Source organism: Macrobrachium nipponense, chromosome 15 (assembly GCF_015104395.2).
Source record: "Macrobrachium nipponense isolate FS-2020 chromosome 15, ASM1510439v2, whole genome shotgun sequence".
NCBI lineage: Eukaryota > Metazoa > Arthropoda > Malacostraca > Decapoda > Palaemonidae > Macrobrachium > Macrobrachium nipponense.
Genome location: NC_087208.1, coordinates 18,702,805 through 18,713,853, shown reverse-complemented (window position 1 = coordinate 18,713,853; position 11,049 = coordinate 18,702,805).

The following is an 11,049-nucleotide window of genomic DNA, read 5'->3' as shown; positions in this document are numbered from 1 at the left end:
TTTTTTGTTTTTATTTTCTTATGAGTTCAGCAGAGAATTGCTTGGCATCTACGTGAGTCACGGGGATAGTTAACAGTGCCGATGATTTTTCTTTTTTCCTTTTTTGGAAGTTAGCCATAGCTGACACAAGTTTTTATCATGGGTGAATTTGAATCTATTTTTTCTCTCCAGTTTGTGTGAGAATTTTTTAATATCTCAGTTCGTGACTTTGAGTCATTGTTTGGGAACGTGTTTGTGTTTTCAGCTGTTTGATGCTGCAGAGAGATATATGGAAGAATTTTTGCATTTGCTTTAATGCATACATAATGGCACTACATTTTTTTTCTCTGGATATTTGTGTTCCAGAAATTGTGGGGTTTCTTGCACAATACCTTTGTTGTATTTGTGACAATTTTGCCAGAGATAGGAAACTTGGCTAAGTTTCTAGTGGCCTATGTCATAGTGCATATGGAGAAGTCTTTGCTTAGACATTCTGAATTTGGAGTTCTGTTACAATGAGTTGTGGCACATTGATGATTTTTTCTAGAATTTCCTGGACAATTTTATTTGCCGAGTTTTGTCATTTTTCAGCAGTTATGCTAAACAGAGAGTTTATAGTTTTTGACTATAACATTGAGTTATTTTCTGGAGAATTGGAGATATAATTTGAGATATAATATATTGGAGGTATAATATTTTGGCCATTTGATATTTGTCTATGGTGGTGAGAGCTATGTTTAGTTCAATTATTTTGCAACCATCTTTGTTGCAAACGGAGACACTTTTTTGAGGAGATATGTGGCAATATTTTATGAGTGTGTCAGCTGGATGCTTTGAGTGCATTTTTTTTGGAGATGGGGTTTCATTTTTTATCATCCTGCTTGGAGATTTAATATTTTTTTTGGAGACTTGTTTTATTCCACGTGGAGTTATTGGTGAAATAGAGGTAAGTGTTTTTTTATTTGCCGAAATAGAGGTGAACATTTCTTATTACTGGAGTGGTGGTTTTATTAACACGTGGTTATTGGGGAAATAAGAGGGAATATGGTGTTGCGGTTATTAATTAAATGGAGGAAATATTTTTATCACTGGGGTGGTATTATTATTAAGATGGTGATTTATATTTTATATATATAAATGGTGGTGGCATTAATCTTTGACGGGTGACCTTTTTTATGTGGTTATGACTTTTTTTTTTCTGGAGTTTTTTTCGAGCCAAGAGACGAGTTCTGTGTTCCTTTTTGGTTTCGTGACTATTTTGAGGTGAGTGGCATTACTACATTGTGTTCCTATGGAGATGTTATTTTTGGAGACATATAATTGCCGAATTGCGAGTTTATCGTATTTTTTTTTTGTCCCGAATAGGTGATAATTTTCTTTTTTATAATTGGGCAGTATCATGTGAGAGATATGTCTTCGAGACAATCTTTGAGCAGCTTAGTCATATCCTGGAGATAATTTCGTGAAATGTGCTTACTTAGTGTCAGTATAGAACCTTTTTTTGCGAATCATGAGTTTCTGAATTTGCGAGTCTGACTAGACATTTTTATGCTGCAGTTCGTGCACACGTGTCCACAGGTGGATTTTTTTGCTGACAGTACTGTGATGAGTCCGGTGTGATGACTCTCTCCCTCTAGTGGTGATTGCTCAGAGTTTTGCAATATCTGGAAATGATGACCATAGCATTTCATGAAAATGCGTGAGTAAGGGGTTGCTTTCTGGCCGTGTCCGGTTGATTGAATAGTTGCGATGGGCAAATTCCGTAACTATGCATATTGCATTTGTTGGGGGAAAATGCGAGGTTATGTATATCATGCATATATTATGTGCTTTGTGATGGGGAGAATTCACGTATTATTATTGCTGTTATTATTATTATTATTTTTTTTTTCCTTTTCCTACGAGAGATATAATTGGGGATTAGGCTTTAAATAGCATTTCTTTTGGGATGGGAGATGTAATTTGTTGGGCTTTGTGATTTACATAAATGGGCGTTTTGAGATTAATTATTTGAGTAGTGAGGGGGTTTTTGCTGTTAAACATTGGAGAATTTTTACTGATTTTGTGGGTTGTTGTAATATCAGAGCTTGAGGGAACATTTTTGATTTTTGGGTCTGGGCTTGTTACGTGACTTTTTTTTTTCTTGGGTTCATTACCTTTTTTCTTATTTTTACTTGTGAGAATTTTTGAGTTTGAAATGTGAGTGCAGAAGTCCGTGGAGTTACTGTGAGTTTTGGATTGTGTGTGTTATTGTGTGAGTTTGGTGAAGTTTCTTTTATTGTTGGAGAATTGAGTTAGAGAACTTAAAGTTTTTAATTTGTTTTTGCCGAGTTGTGATAATGACTTATGATTTAGTGGTCATATTAAATGGAGTTAATTGGGAGACGTTCAGTTAGTATTTCTGAATTTTTGAAGTCATTATCTGATAGGAGTAGTATGTCTGGGGTTAATTTTCTTTTTTGATTGACCGATGACGTGACTGACATACTTAAACACACCATAATCATTGTTCCCCGATGCTAGCAAGACGCCCACCAGCCGTTGCAGAGATGTTACTGTCGTCTGCCTAATTACGAGAGTTTCTATGAGTCTACAGAGTTCTACAGCGCTTTTGGGTCTACAGAAGCCGTTAGATGTTTTCCACAGGGAGACATTTCGCCTTCCTACAGCTTGCTACAGTTTGTGCAGGAAGTTGCAGACAAAGAGGGATATTCAAGATGTCCAAAATGAGAAAATTTATACGCCCAAGTGTTATTGGAGATGAAGCGTGATAGACATTACGTCGTGCTGCCAGAGACGTGCAGTTATTTATATTTTTTTTTGAGCCAGCCAATGTGTTTTATATGTATTGAGCTGTTTTCTGTGGCCTATGGCTAGGCAGGGGCTAGCCAGGGTAGTTGCTGAGCAATTCTGTAAAAAGGAGGAATTTATAAATTCATCATATTTAACTTCCCATGGAGACAGAGTCCGAGCAACACCTAGAGAAAGCTGATAAATCTTTTCTAAGCAGGTCAATGTTTGTTCTGTGGGTATGTGAGTTCGTGAGGGCTTGTTCAAGGTGCCTTTGAAAACTGGCTGTGACAAGTTAATTGGGGTATTGACGAGGAGTGTGAATTCGTGTGTACATGTACGAACTATGTCTATTCATAACGGTGAGTTTTAGGCAGAACTGGGGAGACGGCTGCCTTGGGGAGAAAGAGCCTGAATGGCTCCATAATGTATTTTTGTTTAAGTGATTTTCCAAGCTGTAATGGGTAAGTGTTATCATACTTTAGCCAAAGGGATGGCTTGTTGTTTGAAATTTTGTAAAGATGTTCCATTTCATTTAATCTTTTGACTTTGTCTTTATGATTGTGTGTGCTCACTAGTGTGTTCTCCTGTCTTTTAAACAGGCAGTTCTAGTGAGGGGGCCGAGTGTCCTAGTGAGGGGACTGTGTTTTGGAGAAGAGATAATTGGTGTGACTATTTACTGATTAAGACATTTAAATACCGGGGGGTTATCTGACTTAGTTGTCTGTGAGACTTGAACTACTATCATTCCATTAATTATCTAGTAAGAACTTGAATTATTCAACTAATACTTTGCTTTGAATAAAACGTCTTTTTTTTGGATATGGGAGGTACTAATGACACATTTTTTTGTTTTTATTTTTTTATGAGTTCAGCAGAGAATTGCTTGGCATCTACGTGAGTCACGGGGATAGTTAACAGTGCCGATGATTTTTCTTTTTTCCTTTTTTGGAAGTTAGCCATAGCTGACACAAGTTTTTATCATGGGTGAATTTGAATCTATTTTTTCTCTCCAGTTTGTGTGAGAATTTTTTAATATCTCAGTTCGTGACTTTGAGTCATTGTTTGGGAACGTGTTTGTGTTTTCAGCTGTTTGATGCTGCAGAGAGATATATGGAAGAATTTTTGCATTTGCTTTAATGCATACATAATGGCACTACATTTTTTTTCTCTGGATATTTGTGTTCCAGAAATTGTGGGGTTTCTTGCACAATACCTTTGTTGTATTTGTGACAATTTTGCCAGAGATAGGAAACTTGGCTAAGATTCTAGTGGCCTATGTCATAGTGCATATGGAGAAGACTTTGCTTAGACACTTTGAATTTGGAGTTCTGTTACAATGAGTTGTAGCACATTGGCGATTTTTTCTAGAATTTCCTGGACAATTTTATTTGCCGAGTTTTGTCATTTTTCAGCAATTATGCTAAACAGAGAGTTTATAGTTTTTGACTATAACATTGAGTTATTTTCTGGAGAATTGGAGATATAATTTGAGATATAATATATTGGAGGTATAATATTTTGGCCATTTGATATTTGTCTATGGTGGTGAGAGCTATGTTTAGTTCAATTATTTCGCAACCATCTTTGTTGCAAACGGAGACACTTTTTTGAGGAGATATGTGGCAATATTTTATGAGTGTGTCAGCTGGATGCTTTGAGTGCATTTTTTTTGGAGATGGGGTTTCATTTTTTATTATCCTGCTTGGAGATTTAATATTTTTTTTGGAGACTTGTTTTATTCCACATGGAGTTATTGGTGAAATAGAGGTAAGTGTTTTTTTATTTGCCGAAATAGAGGTGAACATTTCTTATTACTGGAGTGGTGGTTTTATTAACTCGTGGTTATTGAGGAAATAAGAGGGAATATGGTGGTGTGGTTATTAATTAAATGGAGGAAATATTTTTATCACTGGGGTGGTATAATTATTAAGATGGTGATTTATATATTTATATATATATATATGGAGGTGGCATTAATCTTTGGCGGGTGACCTTTTTTATGTGGTTATGACTTTTTTTTCTGGAGTTTTTTTCAAGCCAAGAGACGAGTTCTGTGTTCCTTTTTGGTTTCGTGACTATTTTGAGGTGAGTGGCATTACTACATTGTGTTCCTATGGAGATGTTATTTTTGGAGACATATAATTGCCGAATTGCGAGTTTATCGTATTTTTTTTTTGTCCCGAATAGGTGATAATTTTCTTTTTTATAATTGGGCAGTATCATGTGAGAGATATGTCTTCGAGACAATCTTTGAGCAGCTTAGTCATATCCTGGAGATAATTTCGTGAAATGTGCTTACTTAGTGTCAGTATAGAACCTTTTTTTGCGAATCATGAGTTTCTGAATTTGCGAGTCTGACTAGACATTTTTATGCTGCAGTTCGTGCACACGTGTCCACAGGTGGATTTTTTTGCTGACAGTACTGTGATGAGTCCGGTGTGATGACTCTCTCCCTCTAGTGGTGATTGCTCAGAGTTTTGCAATATCTGGAAATGATGACCATAGCATTTCATGAAAATGCGTGAGTAAGGGGTTGCTTTCTGGCTGTGTCCGGTTGATTGAATAGTTGCGATGGGCAAATTCCGTAACTATGCATATTGCATTTGTTGGGGGAAAATGCGAGGTTATGTATATCATGCATATATTATGTGCTTTGTGATGGGGAGAAATCCCGTATTATTATTGCTGTTATTATTATTATTATTTTTTTTTTCCTTTTCCTACGAGAGATATAATTGGGGATTAGGCTTTGAATAGCATTTCTTTTGGGACGGGAGATGTAATTTGTTGGGCTTTGTGATTTACATAAATGGGCGTTTTGAGATTAATTATTTGAGTAGTGAGGGGGTTTTTGCTGTTAAACATTGGAGAATTTTTACTGATTTTGTGGGTTGTTGTAATATCAGAGCTTGTGGGAGCATTTTGATTTTTGGGTCTGGGCTTGTTACGTGACTTTTTTTTTCTTGGGTTCATTACCTTTTTTCTTATTTTTACTTGTGAGAATTTTTGAGTTTGAAATGTGAGTGCAGAAGTCCGTGGAGTTACTGTGAGTTTTGGATTGTGTGTGTTATTGTGTGAGTTTGGTAAAGTTTTTTTTATTGTTGGAAAATTGAGTTAGAGAACTTAAAGTTTTTTATTTGTTTTTGCCGAGTTATGACAATGACTTATGATTTAGTGGTCATATTAAATGGAGTTAATTGGGAGACGTTCAGTTAGTATTTCTGAATTTTTGAAGTCATTATCTGATAGAAGTAGTATGTCTGGGATTAATTTTCTTTTTTGATTGACCGATGACGTGACTGACATACTTAAACACACCATAATCATTGTTCCCCGATGCTAGCAAGACGCCCACCAGCCGTTGCAGAGATGTTGCTGTTGTCTGTCTAATTACGAGAGTTTCTACGAGTCTACAGAGTTCTACAGCGCTTTTGGGTCTACAGAAGCCATTAGATGTTTTCCACAGGGAGACATTTTGCCTTCCTACAGCTTGCTACAGTCTGTGCAGGAAGTTGCAGACAACGAGGGACATTCAAGACGTCCAAAATGAGAAAATTTATATGCCCAAGTGTTATTGGAGATGAAGTGTGATAGACATTACGTCGTGCTGCCAGAGACGTGCAGTTACTTATATTTTTTTTTGAGCTGGCCAATTTGTTTTTATGTATTGAGCTGTTTTCTGTGGCCTATGGCTAGGCAGGGGCTAGCCAGGGTAGTTGCTGAGCAATTCTGTAAAAAGGAGGAATTTACAGATTCATCATATTTAACTTCCCATGGAGACAGAGTCCGAACAACACCTAGAGAAAGCTGATAAATCTTTTCTAAGCAGGTCAATGTTTGTTCTGTGGTTATGTGAGTTTGTGAGGGCTTGTTCAAGGTGCCTTTGAAAACTGGCTGTGACCAGTTAATTGGGGTGTTGACGAGGAGTGTGAATTCGTGTGTACGCGTACGAATGTCTATTCATAACGGTGAGTTTTAGGCAGAACTGGGGAGACGGCTGCCTTGGGGAGAAAGAACCTGAATGGCTCCATAATGTATTTTTGTTTAAGTGATTTTCCAAGCTGTGATGGGTAAGTGTTATCATACTTTAGCCAAAGGGATGGCTTGTTGTCTGTTTGAAATTTTGTAAAGATGTTCCATTTCATTTAATCTTTTGACTTTGTCTTTATGATTGTGTGTGCTCACTAGTGTGTTCCCCTGTCTTTTAAACAGGTGGTTCTAGTGAGGGGGCTGAGTGTCCTAGTGAGGGGGCTGAGTGTCCTAGTGAGGGGACCGAGTGTCCTAGTGAGGGGGCCAAGTGTCCTAGGGGACCGAGTGTCCTAGTGAGGGGACTGTATTTTGGAGAAGAGATAATTGGTGTGACTAATTACTAATTGAGACATTTAAATACCAGGGGGTTATCTGAGTTAGTTATCTGTGAGACTTGAACTATTATCATTCCATTAATTATCTTGTAAGGACTTGAATTATTCAACTAATACTTTGCTTTGAATAAAACGTCTACATTTTTTGTAACTCCGACTCTAATTTGATGACCTGATGGAATGAGAGAGAGAGAGAGAGAGAGAGAGAGAGAGAGAGAGAGAGAGAGAGAGAGAAGGCTTTGCCAGTGATCACCTTGAGAGAGAGAGAGAGAAGGGGCGGGGAGAGACTGAGTGTAATTAGTTCGTCTTACGCTCAGGCTAAAACGCATACCAAATAATAAAGCTGGGGGGGGGGGGGGGGGGGGGGGGGGGGGGGGGGGGGGGGGGGGGGGGGGGGGGGGGGGGGGTGGGGGGGGGGGGGGGGGGGGGGGGGGGGGGGGAGGGGGGGGGGGGGGGGGGGGGGGGGGGGTGGGGGGGGGGGGGGGGGGGGGGGGGGGGGGGGGGGGGGGGTGGGGGGGGGGGGGGGGGTGTGGGGGGGGGGGGGGGGGGGGCAGCGATGCCCTTCGCTGGTAATAGTTGGTAATATTACCAGCGAAGGGCGTTGCCCCCCACTAGCTTTAATATTTGGTATGCGTTTTAGCCATAGTATTAGGCGAACTGGTAACCCTCAGTCTCTCCTCTCTCTCTCTAAAATCGATCACTGGCAAAAGCCCCCCTCTCTCTCTCTCCATTCCATTAGGTCATCAAATCAGAGTCGGAGTTACAAAAAAATATATACGTTTTATTCAAAGCAAAGTATTAGTTGAATAATTCAAGTTCTTACAAGATAATTAATGGAATGATAGTAGTTCAAGTCTCACAGACAACTAAGTCAGATAACCCCCCGGTATTTAAATGTCTTAATCAGTAATTAGTCACACCAATTATCTCTTCTCCAAAACACAGTCCCCTCACTAAGACACTCGGTCCCCTCACTAGGACACACAGTCTCCTCACTAGGACACTCGGCCCCCTCACTAGAACTGCCTGTTTAAAAGACAGGAGAACACACTAGTGAGCACACACAATCATAAAGACAAAGTCAAAAGATTAAATGAAATGGAACATCTTTAAAAAATGTCAAATAGACAACAAGCCATCCCTTTGGCTAAATTATGATAACACTTACCCATCACAGCTTGGAAAATCACTTAAACAAAAATACATTATGGAGCTTTTCAGGCTCTTCCTCCCCAAGGCAGCCATCTCCCCAGTTCTGCCTAAAACTCGCCGTTATGAATAGACATAGTTCGTACACGTACACACGAATTCACCAACACATGTGTGTATGCTTGCACTCACTACATTTCCTTATGTGTAATTCTTTGAATACATACAAGTCCTCAAAGGAACAAGGGACTTCGCTAGCGATACCATCGGTAGAATCGATGGCACACCGATCAGACAAATTGGTCATCTCAAAGGATTTGATGATGGCACGGAATCCTTCCATCATCCGCGGTTCCTGACTGTTGATAATAGAGACCAAAATATTCTTTCCCTTTCTTTGTTTGTCCCTCAGTCTATGTTATTACCAACTGTAAGCTAGTGGTCCTGCAGTAGCGTCTATGAAAACAATTGCTCGCCTACGGTCATTTTTAAGGAAACGACTATGAAAGAAAAGCCTGAGCTCACGGTTATGAAGTGAAATACGTAAATAGTTTTTTTTTTCAGGTTTATATGAAGAAAGGCAGAATATAGCTTTAGTATCCATCTCAGATGCATAATTAAAGTTGAAGGTTAAAGATGATATATTTATGTTTAGATATTTTTAGCAGTGGCAGTAATGATTCCTCGCCATTAAGGAAAAAACTGATTACACCTTGTGTGAATCCAATTGTGAGTAAGCTCCCAGAAATGCAATGATTCGTATGCCAGATGAATTAGAAGCTTATCTTTGTGGTAAATATATTTCATTATATAAACAAGACCCAATGAAGATCTAACCTTAATCCTGCCCAGCCTAGGCATATCTTCAGAAAGACATACCACGCAAAAAGACTAGGAAGGACTCACAGCAGAGAAAGACCAACGTGAAGTTCTCTCCGGTTAATGGCGTTAGCTCTTTCTCTCTCGGGAAAAATGGCGAATAATTCCATTTCCTCTGCGAACTCCTCTTTTCTGCGAATTCCTCTGTAATCTGTAACATAAGTGAAAAAGATGATTGGAAAAAAACATAGTCTCATTACACTTGATTACTATCTGACACGGTCCTTTATTTTTTTTTCTCTGATTTGGAATCCAGGATTCTGTTATGTTGGTGAATAACAGACATAGGAGAGCATTTCTCTTGCTAGAGTGGCGTGGCAGCGCAGCTCTCCTCTCCTTAATATGCAGATGTGACCGTGGGAAAACCTCTCCATTGCTCTTATATACATAACAGCGAAGCCCAACCCATGGCTCACACGGCTTTGCACTAGATGTCACCTTGGATAATAGGGAAGTCTTTGTGGACTAATACACACAGCAAATTGGATTTTAGTTACTTAACCTGACTTAGCAATCAGTTGCCATTCCAGAACGGAAGAGGGTAAAAACCTTTAACGTTTGCTTTGTTTGCAAAGCAATGAACAAAATGAAACTTCCACATATCAAATGAGATGTGACTAACGACCACCAATGTAGGAAAGTCTTAATTTTCTTACTTATGAATTCAGGTTTTCATAGTTTCCTCGAAAGGAAATTTTCTTTTTACCCAATGATTAAGAAGTTGATCCAAGTGAGAAATACTATTCTACACAAATTAAGAATGACTGAGCATGCAACTTTGATTTGAGATGTCCCAGGAATTCCTTCAGTGTCGTACATTATTCTAAGCCAGCCATTTTCTGATTCTGATTCTGGACTTCTGGGATAGTTGCACGATCTCTTCAGTCAATGGCTTCAGCTTTCCCTCTCGCTCTCAGGATAAGTAACGAAGAGGATCTGACTTTTCCCAAGAAGTGTTTCTTAACACGTTCATGGACAAGTGGAAGATGGATGACTTTTCCATGAGATTTAGATGTTCCTCTGTGTACCTGAGACTTCCCTCATAGAGGTCCTTATTGAAGCGTATAACTTGACATTATGGGAGAATAAATGGGGAAAAGCAGCCTTTTAAGATAAGTCATAATTTTAAACTTGTCTTGAGCCATCCTATTTAAAATGCGTAAAGGGACATTAGAAATACTGAGTTTATTATAGAACAAGTTTTTAAAATTCTTTGGTCTATACTCGATAAATATGACCAGTCCTTATAGGCCAGTCAGATTATCGTCAGATTATGATCCAAACAACAGTTCTCATTAGCCATATGGAACGGTCGGTAAGGACCTATTTGGAGCATTTGATTAAACTCGAAATTAAAATTTATAAGAATAAAAAGAAGAGAGGAAGCGTCATTGATGAAGCTTTAGTTTTTCAGTAAACTTTATGCTTAAGACAAAAGACAAACTTTCCTGCAATACAGTCAGACCTTTTTAATCCCCAGCATTCATCCAGGGCCAAATTACAGAAGCACAGGTAACTTTAACCTGGAATCAGGGGCTCAAAATTTCCGGCGTTTGAAATATATCTACTTTGGACAGATTAACTCCGGTCAAGGAGCTTCAGTAACTGTTGGCAAAGGAAAGTAAAGTTGCAGCAAAAAGGAAAACGCGTAGCCTCAAGAGACGATGGAAAGAGCCTCCTGCAGTCTATTGCACATGCACTTGACAACAAAGACAGGCGTGGCTAGGTTAGAAATGGTAAGAAAATGACACCGAGAGGTTAATGAACTTCAAGTATTTCAGAATGAAGCAAAGGTGATTATATTGTTTGCTTTCTTAGCCTATGAGGAAAATGCATCTAAATTATACTCTCCTAAGTTTTGATGATGAGAAGAAAACGGTGTGGC